The following is a 23,635-nucleotide window of genomic DNA, read 5'->3' on the forward strand; positions in this document are numbered from 1 at the left end:
AACCCACATCTTAGTTGGCCGTTCTAATCTTCCCCATTCACATCTTTTTTCAGGGTTAGTTGGTGGAGTCTCAAAAGGTTTCCTATCCCTGCTTCTTCTAGCCCTTTGTTGAAGGTGATCATGACAATAAGTTCAAAAAAGAGCTGGTGGGAAGGAGAGGAGAGCTGGGGTAATTCCCTAACTGAGTGTCAACTCTTGAAGAATTGACCATTGACAGAATTGCCCTTCTCAATGACCACTTCCCATCCTTTTCCGGACCCGGCACTCCGGAGTCAGCTGGATCCTTCCAGATAGCCACTTGTCTTATGTCACCATTTGCCAGGCTAGCACTGGGAGAAGAGGCAGAACTCGGACCTTCTGGCTGGGACAAACCCCCTCTGTAGGGTGCACAGTGCCTGGGACCAGGAGCGTCCCTAGGAAAGGCGGCGCTGAGCCGTGCTCCGGCCGTGCCATTGGCACAGAGCTGCCCGGGCCCTGGCCCCTCTGCTCTTGGTTAGGCTATTTGGGGCATAGAGCAGAGCGCTACCTGTGCTCAGGGTACACATTCAGATGAAGGGTTTTCCATAGGTTTTTTTTTTTTTTTCCACAGTCAAAAAGCATCTCCCAGATCTGAGGGGCCTGTCGTCCAGCTGCTTTACTGGGCATCTATCCGAGCTGGGTGGGCTCTTTATGCTGACTTTCCCCAGAACTCCAGAAAAGCATGTGTTGTCCAACTCCTGCCACGGTTCTGCGGAGTGAGTGGCTCTCATCGATGCAATGCTGTGGGCCAAGATGTTGTAGATAAAAATCAACCAAGAACTTAATGAGCACATTGGCAATTCGCATGGTCCATTCTCCGAGCATCTCTGCTCACTGTTGCTGTGGTGATTCATCTGTGTGGAACGGGAGGCTTCAGTATAATGATGCGTTTTACGTGAATGTGGCCCTAGTTGACAGGTATGCGTCTCCCTTGCTCTAATGGAAGCATCATCTGCAATGCAGCTATTAACTGGTAAGTTTTTATTTTAACCTCCTGTGCTCTTCAGAAAAAAATTCCACCCTGAGGGAATATGAAGTTTAGGTCTGACTAAATTCAAGTGATGTTAACTCATTCATCTTGGGCACACTTCCCAGTACAGAGCCTGTCACCCAGGAGGGGCATGATAAACGGGTCCCTCCTCCTTCTGGAATGACTGGCAAGGAATCTAGGCCTCTGGACTGGCTCCTGGAGATTCGTGGGTTTGATAGAACAAACAGCATTTGAGGAAGGAAGTACTGCCTTCTCCTGTGGACATTGTCGACCACGTGATTCTCTCTCCACGCAGGGGCCATCTGTTGCGATCAGGTGGTGTCACCCTTCGTCCTGCAGGTGTGAGAAATCACCGCTTTCTGCTTATAGAAGTTGGAAAGGAAACTTTGCCTTTCTGTTTCAGGGCTGCCTGTGGTCTGCTGACCCCTGCTTGCTGCGTGCAGGCTGTTTCCCCAATCTTCCGCGGGCTTCAGCATCGCCTGGGATTTATGGTAAACTGTAGATTCCATGGCGCCATCCCTATAGCTCTGATTTGGAATGTCCGGGGCAGGGTCGCACGCATTGAGAGATCCTGGGTTCATAAGACTGAGACTAAGAAAAAGAACGGCCTGAAGCTGGGAACAGAAAGAGTTGGTGACAGGCAGCAACGAAAAGCGTGCTTCTTGTCACTGCCCTGCATCAGTTACACGCACACAGCCCTGGGTGCCAAGCAGGCTAAGTGATGTTCGTTTCTTCAGTGCCTACTAGGTGCCAGTCCCCTGCCACGGGCTGGGAATGCAGAAACGAGGAAGAAATAGCTCTTGCCCCGTGAAATTCACAGGCCAGTGTGTGTGGGCAAACAGACAAATACAAAGCAACTGCAATGTATGGAGGCTGATGGTGCAATAATGTAGCACGAATCCAGCCTGAAGAGTCACAGAATGAAAATACCGGCTGCCGTCTACTGAGCGTTTTCTGTGGGCCTGGCTTTGTCTTACATATATTAAGTCAATTCCTGACAACAACTGTTTAGGGCAGGTGAGGAAAGAGGTCGAGGCTGTTAAAATAGTTTGCACAAGGCTGCCCAGTTAATAAGCAGCAGAGCCAGATTGTAAGTTGCCAGAGGCCACGTTCCTAAGAGCTGTATTGCACAGTCTTTCTGGAGAAAAGGGGCCTGTTATTTGCCGAACACATACTGTGTGTGGGACTCACTTAACTGAACATTCGTGACATTTCTGAGGGTGGCCAGAGCTCTGCCAGCGCTCACAGACCAAGCACACTTGTCAGATGCACCAGAGCCTGAATGGCTGCAGGGATGCTGGGATGTTGATTCCCTTAGCCTTCCTGGTGGCTGGGCAGGGACTTGTCACCTCTAGCTATGGCATCCTCGTCAGTGTACCCCAGTTTGCTCACAGTTTAGGGCACAGACGGCCCTGGTCTCTATTTCCTGCCTCTGTAAGATACCGATGCTGCGTGGATGGCAGCTGTTCCAGCTTAAGGCGATCGGGGATGGCATTTTGCATTTCCATCCTCCGACCACTTTCAAGTGGGAGCTCGGTTCCCCGCCCAGTCCTCTGAATCCAGTCAGTTGGGCTGGTAGGTTGGTGCTGAGAGGAAGCCCCATCTGCTGGAACAGGAGTCAGGGCTCTTGAGTCCCTCACGGTTCCTTTGCCGTGCCCCGGACTCACTCTGCACACGTTCTATCCGTTGGGGTTTCGGTTGAAGACACCCTTCTTCACTTCCTCTCCTAAACACTGTCATGTCTTGTGTCGCATGCGTGCAGCATGGCTGCTCCAGCATTGGCCACGTGTCACGGGTGGTCCCTGGCCCCTCGGTGTGAAGATGGGCTGCAGGGACAGGTCCTTAATCAACGTGCAGTTTCCGTTTGCCTTTTAATAAGTGACTATTGGGGCCAGTTCTATTATTTTAACAAACCATTTTCTTTTTCTTGTACGTGGTTCATCAGAACCAGGAAGTCAAAAGGTATGAATACTCTTCCTGTGAATCAGCAGAGAAACCCTCCTCATTTGTGCCCATGAACATGCCACAGGGGGCCACCAGATGCGCTACTATAAGAAAGGAAGGTAGCAAGCGGGACCCTGGGGTAGTCAGCAGGCAGGAAGGCCAGGGTGGGACAGCTGTGCCTGTTGACCTTGGGAGCTAAGCCTGGGAGGCAGCGCCCACCGTGAGCTGAAGTAGCAGGGGCGGCGGGGACAAGGGCCGGGACAGGCGGCTCGCTCCAGGGCTGTTACAAATAAGGTGACAGGCCAGTGCTGACAAGCACATGATGCCTTCCAGTAGCCGTCAAACTGGAATGACGGTCCTGGGCCTTACGAGAGGCCTGGCTGGGTTGGGGGAAGCGGCAGGGGGTCGGGCTGGGGAGAACGCATGTAGGAGAAGGGGCTCCTTTCAGCACCTTGTGCTGGATCCAACACACAAACACTGTTGTTGCACACTCACTCGGCCTCAGGGACTCTGTCCATCGCTGAGTCACACAGGTCACGGATTCGTGATTAGCTCATATTTTGATATTAACCAGTGGGTCACGAGTATCAAGGAAAAGGGGTCGATATGGTTTCAGGTCACATCCCGTGATGTCACTGGGGTTGAAAGACAGTCCTTTCTTGGCTGTTCGGGTGGCTGCTTGCCAGAGAGGAGGTATTGGGCAGGCTCTTGTCCAAACAGGCTGGTTGGTGTGCCGTTGGTAGCGGCCACCTGCCTGCATCTTCCCAGGGAAGAGGTGGGATGAGTGAGATCATGAAAAGAGAGTGTTTGAAGACCTGGAAACTAAAGGCCTTCTATACGTAGGAGCTACTCTGCCACTACCCCCAGTCCAAAATAAACAGCCTTTTCTGCCGCTGTGGACGGGCACTGAGAAAGCATGACAGCATTGGTGCCCAGACTTGTCTAATCACTCACATCCCCCGCCAGCTTCCACCTGGAGCCCGTGCTCATGCCAGGCTTTGAGCATCTCTTTCTGCAAAGCCGTGGCTTAGGTATCAATTCCCCTCAGCATCACTGACTCTGATGCTCTGAGCCAGTTATCTGGGATCAGACCGCCTCCGCTGATGTCATTTGTGTCCATTGGCCTTGCTCACCTTCATTCTTTCATCAAGATTGTATCTAGCTCCTATTATGTAGCATGCACTGTGGGCTGAGTTGGGGATACAGGGACGAAAGCATAGGATCTGTGTCCCGCAGTTGCTTCAAGGCCAGTGAGAGAGAATGGCATATAAACCAATCAGATACAGGTGACCCAATGGTAATCGTGATTAGAGATGGGATGCCCTCCCTTGAGAGACATCCAGGTAAGTAGCTTGTTTCATGTGCTGCCAGCTCTAATGGTTACTGAGCCTAAACTCCCTTTCTGTAACTTTGAGTCATTTATCCAGGTTCTTCCCTCTGGAACCACAAAGAGCAAATTACACTCCTCATCCATAATGATGGAACTTTGGATATGTAAGCTTCTCTTCCAAGGCTAATAGTCTCATGACATGGAGTCTAGACCTGTCCCTGTTTTAATTGCTATCTTCTGGGTATATTCTAATTTCTCAATGTCTTTATTGAAGTGGTAAAGCCAGAACCCAATACAATATTATGGGTTTAGCTGGAGAGAAATGTCAGAAAGACAAATAAATGAGGAATCATTATTTTAAAAAATAATAAAATAAAAAGGAGCCAGGCAATGTGTGTGTGTGTGTGTGTTTAATGCACGGGGTAGAGAGGGAGAGAATTTATTTTTAATTTTCCATAATGCAAAGTCAGTTCAAAGACTTTTTAGCACAGCATAATTGATTTTGACTTAGATTGTAACTTACATTTCCATTCTCTGGTCTGTTTATGTTAAAGTTCAATTAGGAAAGCTTGATGGAAACATCTGACCTGGGCAGGTACTATGGCTGTCAGCCCCTCAAGTCAGTCTTGACCTCATTAGGCAGGGCCTCAGCACCCTGGGTGATCCTCCATTTCCAAGTAACTTCCTAATCTAGTCACACACATGGTTTTCTCTCTGTGTCAAAGCTGTAACCAAACCCTGCTCTCCTGCAGACAGCCAGGGAGAAGGCTCGCCCGGGAAACGCAGGGACGGGCATTCCATTTACAGTCTCTGTGAATCGTCCACAACCCGAGGAGTTACTCCTTCCCTGTTCCGAGAAGTACAGCCTGTGTGACCGCACATTGCACGTGGCCGCAGATCGCCTGTGATGTCTGCCTCTAGAACACAACCCAAGAAGCCTGTTTCTAATCTAGGGAAACTGTCAGTGTCGGAATTTACCTGTCATAGATACATTGGTACTTGGCATCTGTTCCAGCTGTATATCTCACAGGATCCCTTGCAGCTAGGGTTATGGATACAAATCAGGGTTCCCCAGTTAGAGGCACTCATGGAAGATTTGAAATGCAGAACTCTGATAAAAGGTCAGATTTCTGCAGCTTTGGCCAATGTTGCTGGCAAGCAAGGTCTTAAAGATGCTGCACTTTTCTATAGCAAAATTCTCTTGTATAATTGTCAGCTCATGTGAGTAGAGAGGCAATTGTAGCAGCATGCTGACAGTTTCCAGAATCCACAGCTCTGGGGCTGTGCTCTGGAGCTCAGCCATTCCTGGGGCAGCCTGCCGACTCTCCACCTTCTGTTTGGGGTGGAGGGAGCAGCTCCCCTTGTGGATTGGGTCAGCAGTATAGTGCCAGGGGTCATTCCCGAGGCCCCAGCCTACAGCCTCATCCTTCCAGCCCCTCGAACGATTTTGTGAGCACTGAATTCCCTGTATTAAACCCCTTTCTGTTTAAAATAGCTACAGTACTTTCTGTTTCCTGAAACTGAGCCCTGACAGGTACAGTGTTCAAAGGTAGTGTCTGAAAGGTGATTTTCACTCTTTTACCTTACTTCAAAAGTGTCTTGTGGTTGCTTTCAGAGAGCACTGCACTGGAACTTGAGTTTTAGTCCGTGTCTGTGGCTTGTCACCTATGCCCATGACCTTGAACGAGTCATTCAGCTCTCAAGTCCTTTTTCTTATCTATCAAATTAGGCAAATCATACCTGCTTTGCGTATGTGAGCCTCAGTGGAGAGAATGAACCTGAAAATGGGCTTCAAGCAATGAAACATGACTGGCATGTTTTCTCCTCAATCTAATATCCCCCCCCAATAAAACCCAATCTCCGCCTTTCACCAAGTCTCAATTAGAAAATGTTGTCTCTTCATCATAAAGAGAGAAATAATATCAAATGTCCTGCCTCACATTTTGTCTAGGATTCCCTGTGACTATTTGCAAACCAAATGCTCTGAGACTCTGGAGAGAGAATTGACATTTATGCAATAATTTCTAAATGAATAAGTGTAAAATTGGTGAAAGCAAAGGACCTTCTGAAGTCAGGCCACTATCAAGATAGACAGTAACATCATCTAGCATGTGAGCTCAGTGTTTTACAAGAAAGTCCTATGGAAAAAGAAGATAGTTTCTGAAGTCAAATCATACCAGGTTGGTGGCGGACCAGGCATCCCCTTTCAGATAGCTGTTGAATGTCTACCATGTGCAAGGCTTTCTGTTAGGCATTGGGCCCTATGCTAGATGTGAAAATAAGTACACTTGGGAAAATATTACTGTCTGTAAATTATGTATCAGTGAGCCTCACTAAATTAGAAGAAAGACACAGAACTAAATATAATGGTTACTCATTTTCCATTCTGAACAAAACTTGTTTGCCACGTAAAACAGACCCACTGCACAGCACGCTATAATTCCCTCCTCTGTACAGATAATTGCTCTTTGCCACACCCACGCCTGTCCTCACGCCACTGTTGCTTCTCATGGGAATCCTTGCCCGTCTCGCCTATCCGATTCTCAGCTCAGAAGCCCCCTACTCTGAGATGATTTTCTTTTTCTTTTTTTTAAAAAAAACACTGGAGATTCTTTTTTTTAAATTTAATTTTGGCTGCGCTGGATCTTCATCGCTGCACACCAGCTTTCTCTTCGTTGCAGTGCATGGGCTTCTCATTGCAGTGGCTTCTCTTGTAGTGGAGCATGGGCTCAAGGTGCACGGGCTTCAGTAGCTGCAGCACTCGGGCTCAGTAGTTGCAGTACACGGGCCCTAGAATGTGCGGGCTTCAGTAGCTGTGGTGCGTGGGCTCAGTAGTTGTGGCGCACGGGCTTAGTTGCTCTGCAGCACGTGGGATCTTCCTGGACCAGGGATTGAAGCCGTGGCAGGCGGATTCTTAACCACTGCGCCACCAGGGAAGTCCCTGACAAGGTTTTCTTAACTCTCTAAATCTAAATTAATCCCTCTCTGCTGTCCTAATTACTCCTATATGTTAACTCTAGCATACATCATTTTTCTATCTCATATGAATTCCTGTTTTAATTATTTTGTCAGTTTTTAGTTATTTTGATCTGTAAGTATCATATCTTTGTATACTTTATGGAAACTGGCACAGTGTAGCGCTGGTAGTAAACCAAGTTTGCTGAATTCAGTTTTGGGTGGATCCTACATACCTTTTACTGAATTGAATAGTTGAAAGGAGATAGACATAGAACAGATATTGGTGAGGCCTCAGTGAGTCTTTCCTATTATTTCCTGTTTTCTCCTTAGCTGCTGCCTGCCTACTCTCCCCACATGAGCAAGTGTCCACCCATCTTGTTAGAAGTGGATAATATATGGTAGCAGGCTGGGGGTATTAGAACAATAGGAGATAATGCCACCTTTTTAGCTTTCATTATAATTCTTTGTAGTGCCAGATACATGAAATTTCAGGGAGAAGAAATGTGTGTAATTTATTCAAATCCTGATTAAACCAAATAAATGAAATGCATCGGTGTGTCCTGTAAGCCCTTGCCCTGTGCACATTATAGAATGACTATTTTAAGGGATGTACTTTTCCCATCAAATTCAGAAAGAGGGTGAGAAGAACAACAGACAGACAGGAAAAAGAAACATCAAAGAAAGTGTAGATGCCGTGCAACCGCTTGCGGGACGAAGTGAAATCTTAGGAGTCGTTAAAAATATATATTAATGCTGTTAACAAAAACGACATGCATACATTTGTATACAGTTGTAAAGTGTCTAGTTTTTTTTTTTCTTACATGTATTATCTCATTAGACCTTCACAATAACCCTATGAGGTAGATAGGACACAAGTTTCATATAAGGAAATGGATTTAGTCCAACAGTGTGTCTTTTTGACCCCTTTGAACAGAGCAGATTTCGTTATAGATGATTTAGGGAAATATGCCTGTCTGAAAAATTTATTAGCTGCCAGTTTGCTTTAAGATATCACACTATACCGCTAACGAGCTTAATACCCATTAGAAGTTTACCAGTCAGGGTCAGAATCATCTAGGGTTACCCTGAAGCAGACAGAAAAACAAAATGATTTTCTTTGAATTGGGGGCTTTGCTTTATGGGTTACAATATAGGCATGAGCATGGTCTTGAAGCATTTACTTAAGATCAAAGTCTGGTCAAAGCAAAAGATGTTAAAATGATTCTAGACATCTGTCTTTCTCTCTCCCTTGCAGTATATATCCACACCAGTAGACACAGAGCTGGAAGATGGGGTGCAGATCAGAACTGCTCTGGATTGGTTGCAGGTAAGTGAGGATCAAACCCTATCTACTTTCAGCTGTCTGTCCAACTGGTGTGATGCCACCTAGAAATCAGCCAGAACATGTGATCTGAGGAAAAAGATTAGTAAACAACTCTCTTTGGTTTTGAATAATTCATTCTGCCTCATTTATTCTGCTATTGATTCCTTCTAATGTATTTTTTATGTCAGTTATTGTATTCTTCAACTCTGTTTGGTTGTTCTTTATATTTTCTAACTCTTTGCTAAAAACTTCTTGTAACTTCTCAATCTGTGCATCTGTTCTTTTCCCAAGTTCTTGGATCATCTTTACGATCATTACCCTGAATTCTTTCTCTAGTAGAGAACCTATCTCCACTTCATTTAGTTGTTCTTCTGGGTCTTTGGTTTTGCATAGAGACATGAAAAATAGAAAAGTATTTAAAATACAGCTGACTTTTTTCAAGTTAGATATTCATTTGTTTAGCTAAGAAAATATCACTGTGCTATAACCTCAGGACGCACAGATAACACGGTTCTCATACTTGGGGAACCCACAAGCTAAGCAAAAGCACAGGGACATGAAAGGTAGGAATGATTTGCTAAGATGGTCAGTGACTCATAAAATATGTGTAAAAGTTCTAATTAAGATGGGAGAGAGAGGACAGGGCGGATACAAGAGATACTCAGGAGGTGAGACACACAGGGCACAATGACTGACCGGGTGGAGGGATGTGAGGAAGAGGCAGAACGAGGAGGAGAGAATGACTTCTAAGGATCGGTCACGGAAGAAGGAGGTTTGGTGCTGCCATGATGACGTATATAATGCAGGAAGAGGAAATGGTCAGATCTGGGGTGCAAAGGAGCCTACAGTTGATCCAAGCAGAACTGCTTAGAAAGCAGCTATGATTCAGAACTAAGGTCTAGGAGAGCTGGATACAGTCCTGAGAGGTACAGGTGAAGCCACAGCTCTCAGAGAAAGAAGCAGAGAAATTGATGAAGGATTCAATGCGGGATGGCCCGAGGGGTAAAAGGAGAAGAGCAGACATCATCACAGCAAGTAGAAGTCAGGCGTTCAAGAAATAGGTCATGTCAATGTCAAACGCTGCAGAACTGTCCCATAAGGATGAAGCAGATTTAGCATTTAAGTCATTAAGATGACTTTAGGGGAGGTAGTTCCAAAAGCACTGTGGATGTAGGCCATCTATTAATAGGTGAGGAAAGTGTGGTAGGCAGAATAACGGTTCCCCAAAGACGTATCTGCCCTAATCCCTGGAACCTGTGAATATCGCGCCCTGGATGGCTGAGAGCTTTAGCAGTTGGGACCTAAGGTAGGGATCTTGAGTTGGGGAGATTATCCAGATGGCTGGATGATTACCCCGACGACGAGGACTCTAATCACGTTGAGTCCTTATAAGTGAGAGAGGAGGCAGGAAGAGTCAGCCAGAGAGATAGGGTGGGACCACTCAACCCACGCTTGCTGGCTGTGAAGATGGAGGAAGGGGCCGTGAGCCAGGGACCAGGGAATGTGATGATCTCTGGAAGCTGGAAACGGTTTCCACTGTACAGCTGTGAAGAAAATGGAGCTCCTGGTCTTACAACTGCAAGGAATTCTGCCCACAACCTGAATGCAGAAGATACGGATTCTCTTCCAGAGCCCCCGGAATGGAGCACAGCCTGCCGACACCTTGCCTTTGGTCTGCGGAGACCCATCCCAGACTTCTGACCTAAAAAAACCACAAGATAACAAATTGGTGGTATTTTAGCTGCTGTTTGCTTGTAATTTGTTACAGCACCAATAGGAAACTAATGTGGAGGGGTTCACATCTAGAGTGATGGCAATAATGGAAAAAGTCAGCTACTTGTTGAAGATGTTTGAAGGTTAAAAATATAAGATTATGAAGCTTGGAAATATGTCACTAGGACAAATTTTTAAAATTTTAAACATTTATTCTTAATTAAATTCATAATAAAAAATCTTTAAATTATTATTAGTGAACACTCATGTTGGAATTTCAAATCATATAAAAAAATGAACATTAAATTAAAAGTCACCCTACTCACTATTATAATTACATTCAATATTATAATTGTGTTCATTATTTTTCTAGACTTCAGGTGGCTAGACTTCTTGATGTGCATGTGTGTGTAGAGGGGTACATACCTAAGATCATACTACACACGTTAATAGGACGAATTTCGGAGTCACTTTTTCTTTGGAGTAGGAGGTAGGATGGTTGGAATCAGAGTCACATGCAGACCTTTGACACTAACTACATCCTTTCAGCTCTGCACTGGATGAGGTTGATTGATACGTACGATCCCTGTATTTGCTGCAGGGACGATGATACATCCTGTCCCTGCTTTGGACTTTATTTATTTATTTATACATGACCTTATTCTTCAGAGCAGTTTTAGGTTCACAGCCAAACCGAGTAGAAGGCACAGAGACTTCCCATTGTCCCCCTCCCCCCGACATGCACAGTCCCTCCCCCCACCATCAACATCCTGCTCCAGAGTGGCTCAACGTTACAACCTACCTGGATGCTTCGTTATCACCCAAGGTCCACTGTTTACATTAGGGTTCGCTCTTGGTCTACTACGTCTTTTAACCTCAAAGTAGAGAGATCCCACCAGCAACCTTTTGGTAACTTGGTTCCCTGCTGTCGTCACTCCACAGCCCGTCGGAGCCCGTCCCGTGGCTTCCCAGCAGTGGGCACTTGCAGCCCAGGATACCTTTGCTCCGTCTCCTTCCACGTCTCCCGCTCAGCAGCCCGGCTGTTACAGTAAGAGCTTAATGTGTGCCCTGGCACTGTGGTATCATTTAGACGATTGCATGCTGGGCTGACACAAGTCAGAGGCAGCTCACACGTTAAGGGTTCCTCGCTATCAGCTTGCTGGCGATTTCGGTCAACGGAACAGTGGTAAACCTCAGCCGTTCCGCTGAGACACGAGCCTATTTCCGCTCTTTCCTCATCCAGTCCTCTTCCCTCCGGTTCTGTCCTCTAGAAATGCTGTCTCTCTACATTGTTTGAAGCCAGTGAGTAGCCGGGCAGCTTTTTCAGTCTCGCCTAACCCCCTGCGAACATAGAAATATCAACTGGGGAAGACATTGTTATTGCCTTTCAAATGAGAAAGTCCCGGGCAGTAGTCACGGCCAGGGCGTTTTAAAACATCTCTTTTATAATTATATACATTTCACGTACTTTTAGATTTCTGTGCGTATTGCAGTTGTTTCCGTTATACTCATTTGGTTTTGAAAGCGAGTTTCTAGAAGCAAGGTCTAGACATATTTAATGCTTATTTCGTATGCCTTAAATACAGCATCCAGTGGCACACCACTGATTTCGCATTAGCACTGGTAAAGGGCTGCAAATCTAAACAAGGCCTTCTTTTGCCTTTTCTGCATTCATCCCTGTATTTCTTCCCCAGGTGTCCTATGGAGCTAAGCATTTCTTTATGCTCATGATTCTATCCAATTACTAGACACATCACAGAGTGCTCCGGACTGATAATAACCAGTAATAAACAGTAATGCTTCTCAGAACGACCTTTAGTCCAGTTCTCTCTCACAGGTGCTCTGGGGGCCAAGCAGGTCTCCACTGACATATGCATGGTTTCAGGGGGCACGTGCATGCTCTCCTCCCCGCCCCCAGAAAGGCCCAGACTCAGCCTATAGCCTTAGCCCTGGAAGAATTGCCTTTATTCCAAAGAGGTACAATTATGAGGAAAAAGATCACATTCTGGGAGCTGCTTACCCATCAAGCTACTCTCGTGTTGGTGTGTATCCTTCCCATTTTAGCTGTCCTGGGTCTCCTGACCCTAGGCAGTGGCTGGGTCAGTTTTTCTTACCATGCCCGTCTGGGAATACAGGTACTGAATGATACGGGTAAATTTACAGCTAATCCATTGCCTGCATTTGTTCCGAATCTTTAGGACCGAATCCTACTTATCCTTCCTCCTACAAAGTTGTCTTCTTACCAGCAACACTATCGCACCTCACCTCCTTGGAATCCTCTGATGGTTTTCTGATGTTCGAGGGCAGGAAAGATGTATTCGTGTATGGATTCAGCAGGTAGCATTTATGAACTACTGGGAAACAGGAATTTTACCAGGCAATGAGGATACTTAGTTGAGTGAGGCACTGTTTCTTTGCTCAAGAAGCTCACCGTCTGTGACTTATGTTTAATATGTGTCACCTGTGTTTGGGTCATTTGGCCGATACGCATCAAAGGTCTCATTGGGTGGTCCATGCGAGAGGAGCGGCTGATGCAAGCTAGAACCAAGTTGAATGTCAGGGCCCACACCTACCTCCTTCAGAGCATCAGAGGGCGTCTTGGACACACTTAGAGTCTTCATCTGGGCTGCATGAGAGGAAGCCAGACAGGCCTTTGTCACCCTCTCCCTTGACCTGTGGGTACCTTATAGTCCTCCGTGAGGGCCTCTGGAGAGGTGAGAGATCTGATGGACACCTGAGTCTCAGAGTAGCTGTGATTCTGTCGACGTTGCTGTGATGGCCAGGGATAGGCACATCTTGAAACACGATCTAAAATGTTAAGTATGGATATTTTCAGCATTAAAGACACATACCTTTGCTTTGTATTCCATGCGTAGAGTAATCTAATTCAACACCCCCCGTTACTAACTTGGGTACCAAGACTAATCTAAATAAACCCTTCCTTTCTTATACGTGACACTGTGTCAGTGATATAAAAGCTCTGCAGACATATCATATGTATGAAAACAAATGTTTACATTTATTGAAATAACTTTTCTATTTGTAAACTTAGCAGGTTTGTTATGGGGTGTCACCCACAAGGGAAGGGGTATTTGTGAGGAATTCTAGGTCGGTTGGTGTGCCTCTGAGCAGTTGTCGATACATTGGTTGTGATGATGGTGAGGAAGAGAGGAGGGATGTTGCAGAGGGGAGCAGTTGGGAGATGTCTAGGATGGATGGTCCGGTGCTCACGTTCGGTGGAGTACACGGTGCCAGGGCTGGGTTGCAGGAGTCTGGGTGAGTATTGAGAAAGCTGGGTGCTGGTCTTTGGCACAAATTCCTGACGGAACAGGTAGGAATGGGTGCTTCACGCCATCCAAGGACATCTGATTTGTCGTCTTTGGATTCTGCTTCAGTGTAGACAGAGCAGTGGTGGCTGGTTTTGTTTCATCTTGCACCACTAAAGTACCTCAGAAAATGGGTAGCTGGTTTCCACCAACTTTGCTTTGGAGAAGTTGATCTCCCAGCTGGGCTGTGGCCGGCTGGCAGCCTGTGGCCTCAGGGCAGCCACTCCTGAGGGCACGCTCTCTGCGGACCTTCCATCTCACGTCCTGTAGACACAGAGCGCTTCAGCCAGTAGACCCATGACTGCATCCTCCTGGGTCTGAGGCTTCTTGGCTCAGAAAGCTTCCTGGGTTTGCTGACATCACCCTCGTGTAGGAGGACTGGCCTGGCCGCTGAGAACGTACATGGAAGTGGATGAAGTCTATGAAGAAAAAGGAAAATACCTCAGCCAGACACGCCTTCGACGGCCATTGTTCCACCCTTGGAATCTGTGGAGAGGAAGAGGTGACCGGGAGACATTTCCTAAGCATAGATGAGAAAGAGGCTGGTGAGACCAGAATTCGTCAGGAGGACACGAAAGGCAGTGCTCTCCCACCAAATAGGGTGATTCTGGGGAAAAGATGTGATGACAGGAGCCTAACAACTAGGAATTTCAAAACAAAACAAAGTGCTGTTATCACTCCCTTCCCAGCTGCGGGTGCCTAGACTCCAGGGCTCTGCTGCTCTCCACACGTGACGTGCCGGGCACGTGCGCTCTTCAGAAATGTCCCAATATCCTCTCTCAGTGACGGGTTCCAGGGCCGCACATTTCTCCGTCTGGAAAACTTTCCTCACGTCTAACCCAGATCTCTCCTGCTGCAGCTGAAGTTCATTGCCTCGTCCTCAGTTCCGGAGGCGATGGAAAAGAACCTGTCACCATTTCCTCCTTAAGAATTCTTCAGACGCCTGATGGCTTCAAAACACAGCTTATTTTCCCTCGGTTGTTCAGAACTTGTCTCTGAATTGGTCAATTCTGGAGTGTCCTGATCAGATCTTTCTGTTCAAGGGGAACGAGCTTTAATTCCCAAGCAAAGTAAAAGGGCAGAAACAGGCACCCCTGTCCTGGTTTGTCAAGGAAAACCCTTTGCCCTGGACTCTGGTTTTCCTGCACAGAATGCAGCATGCTGGTTAAAGAGCGTTTTGTTTCCTTTTTATGGAACCCATTGTGTGTTGCATCAAAGAGAATGAGCGCTTCACGCAGCTGCAGTTGTCAGAGTATCAAACTTCCCAGGCGGGTCCCGGGGGCTCTCAGAAAGAGGAGTAAAGCTGCCCCACTGAGAGGTGTGTCCCTTGTGTGTCTGTGTGTGTGTGTGGGCGGAACACTGGGGCTGGGCCCACCATGCCCTCCTTCCCACCTTGAAGCCCTCACTGCCTCTTTCAGGCTCGAGAAGCTGTCCTCACGGCGACACTCACACGCCAAGGAACCACATAATTGTTGGCAAAGTCTGGGGGCCAGTAAGCCAGACTGGGCGGAGAGAGCATTCCATTATTATAACACAATGCCATAATAGGATGCGAAATTCTTTTCACATTCCTTCTTACACAATAAGGATCTTAAAACTGGACTTTTCCACTGAAAAGGAGGTAGAATCAGCCCTCGGTTGCGTTCCTGCAATCGAAGTTAGCTTATTCATCTTGGGGGCTCCCGTGTGGGCCTGGCTCATGTCAGCCCAGAACCTTCTCCTGCAGGCCTGCCCTGTGGGCTCCGAACCTGGCAGCCGACGCCACTCTTGGGAACGTGGCCCTGCTTGGAAGGCTGAGCTCATTTTTCTTGCCCCAGCACCAGAGGGCCTTGGAGCGCAAAGCCAAAGCAAGTCCGAGCCCAGGCCTCCTAGGAAGACTTGGGCTCGCAGTGTCTGGAAAGCCGCTGTGCACACACTGGTCTGTGAGTGAAGCACTCATCTCCTCACCTCACCCACCCGTGAGGCGTTGGTGTGATGCTCCCCCAGGCCTGGCGGGGACAGGGTGTCCTCCTTCCTCTGCTGCTCTCCCTGGGCCTAGCGGGGCCCGGTGCGTCCCTTGTCAGCGCTGTTGACAGGCTGACTCACAGATCCGGCACAGACGCTGGAACCCAGCAACCTGGATGCTATTTCTAGCTTGGCTCTGGTTCCCTGGCTCTGCTTTCCTACCATGCAACTGGGAGGACAAGTCATCTGGCGGCGCTGGGCTAGGCGGCCGATTTGGGGTGGACACCAGGAGACATGGGACTTTTTCTTTATAGAAGTGTAGAAAATGAGTTTACCAGTCCTGGTGACCCGGTCCATCCCAAGTGCAGTCTCTGACTTTGGCAATGGTAGGCAATGAAATCGATTCAGGAGATCTCTGTGAACCTCTGGAGAGTTCCAATCCATCTCTGAGAGTGAATTCTCACTCTTAATTCATTGTGGTACTTATTTGTGCAGCATCCGTTTATTTAGAATATTTAATGAGAGCCCTTCGTAAAAGTCGCCACAAAACTTAAACGCAAGTGAGCAGCATTCTCGAAGCCTCGAAACTCCCCATGAGGTCAGTTCCTTTACAAGCTTCCTATAAGGTAGGGGTTGCCTGGGCAGCATTTCAGACTCTCTTAATAACACCTTGTGGGGAAATTATGACACATTTTCTTATTTTCTACTAGGATTATAGTTGTTCTTTGGATGAAAGGAACTCCACATGTAAACGCAATTATTATTCTCTGAATTTCTTCTGTGCAACTGGAGCACCAGAATCTCCTGGGCTGTCTGAACAGGATTCAGGCCTGAATTTTAACGGTGAATATCAGCTAAGAGAAGCAATAAAATCCATGAAAAATTAACATTGCTAAAGAGGACCCTGGGGGTTACAGCTCTGAGGGTCACCAGTAAGTGGCCATGTTTTAATGAATTGCCCCCTCTGATTAGTGAGAAACAGGCCTGGCATCTTCCACAGCATAAATACCCTGTTTCTGAGTCTGCCAAGCAAATGCTTTCAGAGGCTGAATTTTCTCCCTGCTCTAGGGAGCTGGCAGTGGACAGCAGAGGACATTCCACTGAAATCAGGCCATCGGGAGCCAAAGACAAAGGCAGCTGATTCAAGTGCACCAAATTGGAGTTTCTCTAATCAAATATATGAAATTCACCATCATTCTTGATTGTTTTAATGGGAAGAAAGGGCAGCTGTGCCCTTCGTTTTCTAAGCATTTTATTTAGTGCCCTGGGGAGTGGGGGAGGGGAGGGGAGGGAAAGCAGGATGGGAAGGGAAGAGAAGTTAAGATGGCCAAGAAAGCAACGGGAAGCTAACGTCTTTTGTCTTAAAAGTAAAATGATTTTGCATGCCGTTCAGATCCACAATGAGGGTTCCCAGAGCCGTCACTCACCGAGAAAAACCCAAGATAACCAGTTTATAAAGCATGTTTGCTTAGGAGTGGAAGAACAGCCAGCAAGCAGACAGGGGGGTCAGGGAGGTAGGGAGCAGAGGCTTGGAATATTCGGGCGAAGGGAGACACGGGCGACTAGTGTTAGACAGATTTGCGCCACTGGTTTCATGAAAGCCTGCTCAGTCGAGCATTTCTTACCCCCTGCGTATTCATGCTTCGTACAAAAAGATTTAAATTTCAAGACACTCAGGGAGACGGATCTCCTCTCCTCTGTCACCTTCCTGGCTAAGAGCAGGATTCACAGAAGGCCTTTTTCACCATTCGTGTGACAGGATTCAAAATTCTGGTTCAGAAACTGATGGCTCGACCTATTGTTTTCTAAGACAGTTTAACGTAAAGTCCAAGCGTGATGTTTCCTGCCCGGAGTGCTGTGCTACAGACAAGGTCTTGGTTTGGACCCCCAGCTTCAAAGGAGAACTTGGGCGCGTGATGTCACTTCCTCTGTCTGCTGAGTTGATAACAGGATGAACCTGAACGTGATATGAGCCAGACATTCCACTGTGTAATTCTTTATTTCACTCCACTGTAGGGCAGGGTACTTAAGCAGACATTGTTTTCGTACTAAGAGCTATGCACCCACAAATGTGCTTCGTAAAGGAAACAAAGGTCTAGGAATTGCAGGATGGGGCTCACAGGCTCACACAGGCTAACGTGAGTCATCCGGAGAAAGGGCTTTGGAAGCTGGTGCCTGTTACAGCCTGAAGCCAGCCTGTTTCTGAGCTGGAATGTGAAAGGCAGCTGGCTGTGTCAAAGGGGCAGAGAATAAAGCCGCAGTGTAAAATGAAGACACAGTTCAGCAAGGAGAAGATGCTATTAAAATGGATTCTGCTCCTCAGGCAGCCTCTTTTGGAGGGCCCCCTTTTGGAAACAAATGATTCTATTCCTCTTAGAGAAAAAAAAAAAAGGGAGGTGGAGGTTCCTTTCAGAAAAATATTATCGGACTCTTTTTAAATGCCCCTATTTGAAGAGAATCAAAGGGAATGTGATAAGGCAGCGTCTATATACTCGGGGGCATTGTATCAAGTGACACAATGCAGGCTAAATGAAGCTCTTCATCCCTCAGAGGATATCTAATAACTCAATCAGTCAGCTCGGGTCTCCTGTCGCGTACGGTGGGCATCCAGCCCCTTTATGGTGGTTCCTTCCTTTACCAGGAGACAGCTGGGTGAGGCAAGATCAGAAAAAGGAAGAAATTGCTAGTGCATTCCTCCCCGTACTCCCTCTCTCTCTCACACACAATGCCCTTTTGTCCCTGTGGCCCCCTGTCCCTCGGGGCCTGGCCTGAGCTGGGTGGAGGCCGTTGCTAGGGAGCCTCTTAGCTCCCAGCATCTTCCTCCTGTGTGGCTGTGTGGGGTGAGCCTCGTGGGCCGGCTTGGAGTGGCATCCAGAGGTGCCAGGCTCTGGGGTGGAGTCCAGGCTTCTCAGGGTGCATCTGGGTGGCGCTGAAGGGGTTTGTCTCTTCCCCCCGGTGGCTAGGGCCTGGGCGCAGGAAAGGAGCGCACAGGGGTGCTCGTGAAAGCATTGGGGCTGCAGAGAGAGCTCAGGGCCTGGAGTCAACCTCAGCGTAGCTTGGTCTTCTCTGTGAAACAACAGGCTGCAGGAGATGACGTCCAAGCTGTCTTTCAGGTACAATGGCGTGTACCTCTCAGTAATAACTGAGGACATGGGATAGGCCTTCCGAGTGGATGGGCCTCGATTTGAAACCTGACTTCACCACTTTGTGGTTTTGCTCAGGTTCTAAAGCCTCTGTTTCTCTTTTGGAAAAAAAAAAAGAGAGAGAGAAAAAAGTTGGGTTAAATCACATCTACCATACCAAGATGTTGTGTGAGTTTAATGACCCAAATTACAAGAAAGAGTCTGGTATGATTCCTGGCACATGGTACGTCCTTCTAAACATCAGCCCTCCTTGCAACTATATGATGTTGACTGTCAAAAGAAAAAAGTACGGGATGAAAATCTGCATTAGTCCAAGAGGCTTGAAGTTTACAAAGAAATTATGTACCATTTCCATGTTGTAGGTTAGCAGTTCCTAGATATTTCAATTTTAGAGATAAGTGAAGTTGGGGAAAAAAAAGTAATTAGGATTGGTTGCAAGGTAGAATTGTCAAATTTTAAATTTTGGTCAGATAAGTTGGTTAAAAAAACAATTCTCATTTACTCTCACCATCATTTCAAAAAAATGAAGGCCATGCTAAACAGTCCTTATTGGGAAAGGACACTTGTCCTTGTTAAACTAACATATATATGTCACACATGTATTTTTTTGAAAAGTCAGTTTATTTCTTTTTCTATTAATATTTTATTTATTTATTTATTTGGCTGTGTCAGGTCTTAGTTGCGGCATGAAGGATCTTTCGTTGTGGCGCAGACGGACTTCTCTCTAGTTGTGATGCATGTGCTCCAGAGCGTGTGGGCTCAGTAGTTGCAGCGCGGGCTTAGTTGCCCCGCAGCATGTGGGATCTTAGTTCTCAGGCCAGGGATCGAACCCGCGTCGCCTGCATTGGAAGGTGGTTTCTTAACTACTGGACCACGAGGGAAGTCTCACACGTATATATATATATATTTTTTTTTCGGTATGCGGGCCTCTCACTGCTGTGGCCTCTCCCATTGCGGAGCACAGGCTCCGGACACGCAGGCACAGTGGCCATGGCTCACAGGCCCAGCCACTCCGTGGCATGTGGGATCTTCCTGGACTGGGGCACAAACCCGTGTCCCCTGCATCGGCAGGCGGACTCTCAACCACTGCGCCACCAGGGAAGCCCCCCACGTGTATTTTTATTATACATGAAATGTATATGAATGTCATCCTACCTTTTCCTTGTATTTATAATTTACTGGATGAGTGACAGCTTGTCCCATTCTGCCACCATTATGGGGCTGGTCTTAGGGAATACATTTAGCTTGTTCGTGTACTGTCACGTGTTTATGTAAACTAATCTGTGCTACTTTACTTATTTTCCTTTTTTAGTTTTCATTCTGATCGCCCTACCCCTGTGTACACAAACACAGACATTTCATATATATTGCTTTAGCCCACCCCAGTCCATCCTGAAGTTTCCAGAAGGGGGCCAAACCCTTACAAAGGGTCATATATTTCAATTCTGTATGTTCCCTTTCTCCCCCTCACTTGAAGTGACCATCCTTAGTGGCACCCTGAGCACACATAGGGGGCCCCTATGGGGGGCCCCCCTTTCATGGGCCTCCACGGCATTTCGGGGCTGTGTGGCTGCACCGCTTGCTCTGAGCAGGGTACAGTGTACAGAGAAAGCAAGGGAGACCCTGGCCTCTCCCCGCTCAGTGGACCCACTTTGCATGGGACGTCTTGGGGGCTTCCGACCCTCTCTGGTCTCAGCCACAACTTGTTCTGGCTTGTTCCTCTGTTCTGGCTCAGCTCCCAGGAAAGAAGGGCCTTTGAGTCAGGCTACCGGTGCTCTGTCCCCTCTTGATAGAAGGCAGGAGACCTCTGGGCTTAGCGAAGATTTCCCTCAAAGCAGGAGCCTGGGTTGCTTCTCATCAGCTGGGAATCTGGGCCGTCATCCTTAGCGTAGAGTCCCCGGCTGCCGCTGATGGAGCAGAACCTGGATGGCTCTCCACCTCCTACTGATTCGGGTTCTCCCAGTGTGGCTTCATGTGTTGCGAATTGCAGAAATACCAAACACACCCACAGTTAACCATAAGCACCAAAACGCTCTCGCACGCAAAGTGGAGGTGACTCTGAAATGTGCTCTCGATTTGCACTGCTTGTACGTGGCTTGCTTCCACGAGTGCCAACGCCACGGAGCTCGTGCTAGCCTGCTCCCCACGGGCTGGGCTTGCTTTGTTTCTGGTGCTTTCCTTCAGCTCTTCGCCACCAGGAACTGCAGTGGTGCTAGGATCATATTTTCCCTGCGAGGGGCGTGACCCTTCTTGTAGACATATTTGGTCTTCCTGGGAGGTCTCTCCATGGTCAGAAAGGAACACGCAGAAGATCCGTTAGGCCCAACATCAAATCTCTTTCTGGGGTAATAGATGTCCGTGCTGCTGGCTGAGATCTGAGTCGGAAATCTGCGGCCTCGTGGAGCTGAGTGTAGCAGAGTCCGGTGGTCCAGCTGGCCGGCCACACAGACGTCAAGCGCAGTGCCACCTCCCGGCTCCCCGTTTGGCTCCAGCTCCTGCAGTTTGCAAATGACAGTGATGCACAGAGGGCAGCCAGGGTCTTCCCTCTCTCCCGCTCCCTCGTCCCCAGCCCCTCCCCCCTGCTTAGTGGGGCCTGGTTCCTGCAATGCGGTGGAAGTTGCTAGCAAGGAAGTGAGGTGGGTGCACATCTAAGCTGAGCTTTATCTTTCTGGGCTCGTGAGTCTCTTTTGAAGTGATTTAGACCATAAAGAACAACGGTACTTGTTTTTCATTCCGGAGGCTTCAGTTCTACCAAGAAGCTTCTTAAGTGTCGAGAGGCTCCCTGAGGTTGGCGCTCTCTCCCTTCATGTGGTTCGCCGTTCTCATGTTTTACTTGTTTTTGATGTGGTGACTGTAGCCAATGAAAGCGAGTCCCCTCCTCCCCTCCCCCAGCCCCGGCTCAAAGTTATAAACCAAGAGTTCTTGGTTTCTGTCTCAACATTTCCTCTTTTCGACGTCTCTGTGGGGTTAAGAATGTCATTTTCTCAGTCACTCCCAGGGGCTTCAGCTTGTTATGTCCTTTGTTCACTCACAGGGCCAGTGGGATGCATGGGAGGGAGCTGGGGTCCGGGCCATGGGACCACCTCCTGAGAGCAGCCCAGGTGCCAGGCACCTTGTTAGAAACTGAGGATGCAAAGACCAGCCCAGCACAGACCCCCTCGTGGGTGCTCCAGCTTTCCTGGGGCCAGAGAGTGGATACCCACCATGCTCTCATGAAGGTTACCAGCACCGTTTTAATTGCCAAATCCAACGATCCTTTTCAGTTCCCACACTTCTTTCCCCCCCTCCAGTTCAGGCCCTGTGGCTCTCCCCTCCTTTACTCATTATTTTATTCAATAGATACTTACTGTGGGGCTGGTTCCTATGCCATGGGAAGTGGTACAGCATGGTCGTTAAAAACAGGTTCTGGGTTGTAACATCTGTATTCACATCCAGTCCTGACTTGTCTTAGATGTGTGGCCCTGCTAAGTTATGCAGCCTTGCACGGACTCAGTTTCCTCACCTATTAAATGGGATTAATAATATTGCCTACCCCACAAGGCTTTGTGATGATGAGATAAGATAATACAAGGAGTGTGCTTGGAACAAGGCCCTGGTACATTGTAGGTGCTCAATAACTATTGGCTACTGTTATAGTAATAATAATAATATTAATTATTATTATTAGACACTGTGCTAAGCCTTAGGAATACAGCTGGGAACCCAGTAGCCATGGTTTCTTCCCTCAAGAAGCTTATAGGCCAACAAAACAAAACAAAATAATTGTAGGAGTGAATAATAATTGGAAATTTAAAATATAGATACAATTATGCCACATTGGATGCAATTAGAAGGCTTAAGTCTCAGGTCAATCTGATAGTAATTAGCTTATTAACTTTGACAAGCCATTCAAGCTCTCTGGACTGCCGCTTCTTCATCAAATAATCAATGATTTGGATTTTGTTACCTTTATAATGCTATAAAATATAGTTCTGAGATATGTGACTATTTGTATAATCAGTTAGGTGGACTTTTTATAAAACAGGTATCATGTTCATCTCATTCACTCCTATATCAACCAATACCTAGAAATCCATCAACAAAAGTAGGCTTCCAATAAATATTAATATAAAAATGGGAAAAAAAAGACGCTTACAGGCCAGTATGGGAGACAGCCATTCAACAGGGGCTGCCGATGTGTTAAAATAAAAACAGCAGGTACAGAGCTGTGCTTCCCACAACCCAGCCTACTGTACTCTTCTTTTTTTTTTTTTTTTTGTGGTGGTACGCGGGCCTCTCACTGCTGTGACCTCTCCCGTTGCGGAGCACAGGCTCCGGACGCGCAGACTCAGCGGCCATGGCTCACGGGCCCAGCCGCTCCGCGGCACGTGGGATCCTCCTGGACCGGGGCACGAACCCGCGTCCCCTGCATCGGCAGGTGGACTCTCAACCACTGCGCCACCAGGGAAGCCCTACTGTACTCTTCTGTTTCCCAGATTCTCCAACCTTTCTTTCTCCAGCTCCATCCCTGACTTGTCTTTCCCTTTTCTTTCACAAAGCAATGACTCCGCCAGACTCTGTGGTTGTTTCCTCTGCACGCCCCTCACCCTCACCCCAGCTCTCCAGTCGAGGCGGCAGGGAAGCCTCAGGATGAGTGGAAGGCTTTGCATCAGTTAGGAGTCCTCCGGGCACGGGGCTGGGGTAGTGGGTGACAGCAGGAAACGCTTCGGTGTAGGTGGGGGCTTCCTTCTTGGAGGGAGATGGCTTCAGACGGCCTCCTCTGCTCCGCAGTCAAGTCTCCCACAAGTCACCCGCCCTCTCTATGACTCACTTTAACCATCTCCAAAAAGGAGATGATAATACTCTTTACATGGGGTTCGTTCTCCACATATACTTATATATTATCAACTATATATACGCATGCAAACACATATATATATAACATTCGTATACACATTTACAGGC

This window comes from Orcinus orca, chromosome 18 (genome assembly GCF_937001465.1).
Source record: "Orcinus orca chromosome 18, mOrcOrc1.1, whole genome shotgun sequence".
Lineage (NCBI taxonomy): Eukaryota > Metazoa > Chordata > Mammalia > Artiodactyla > Delphinidae > Orcinus > Orcinus orca.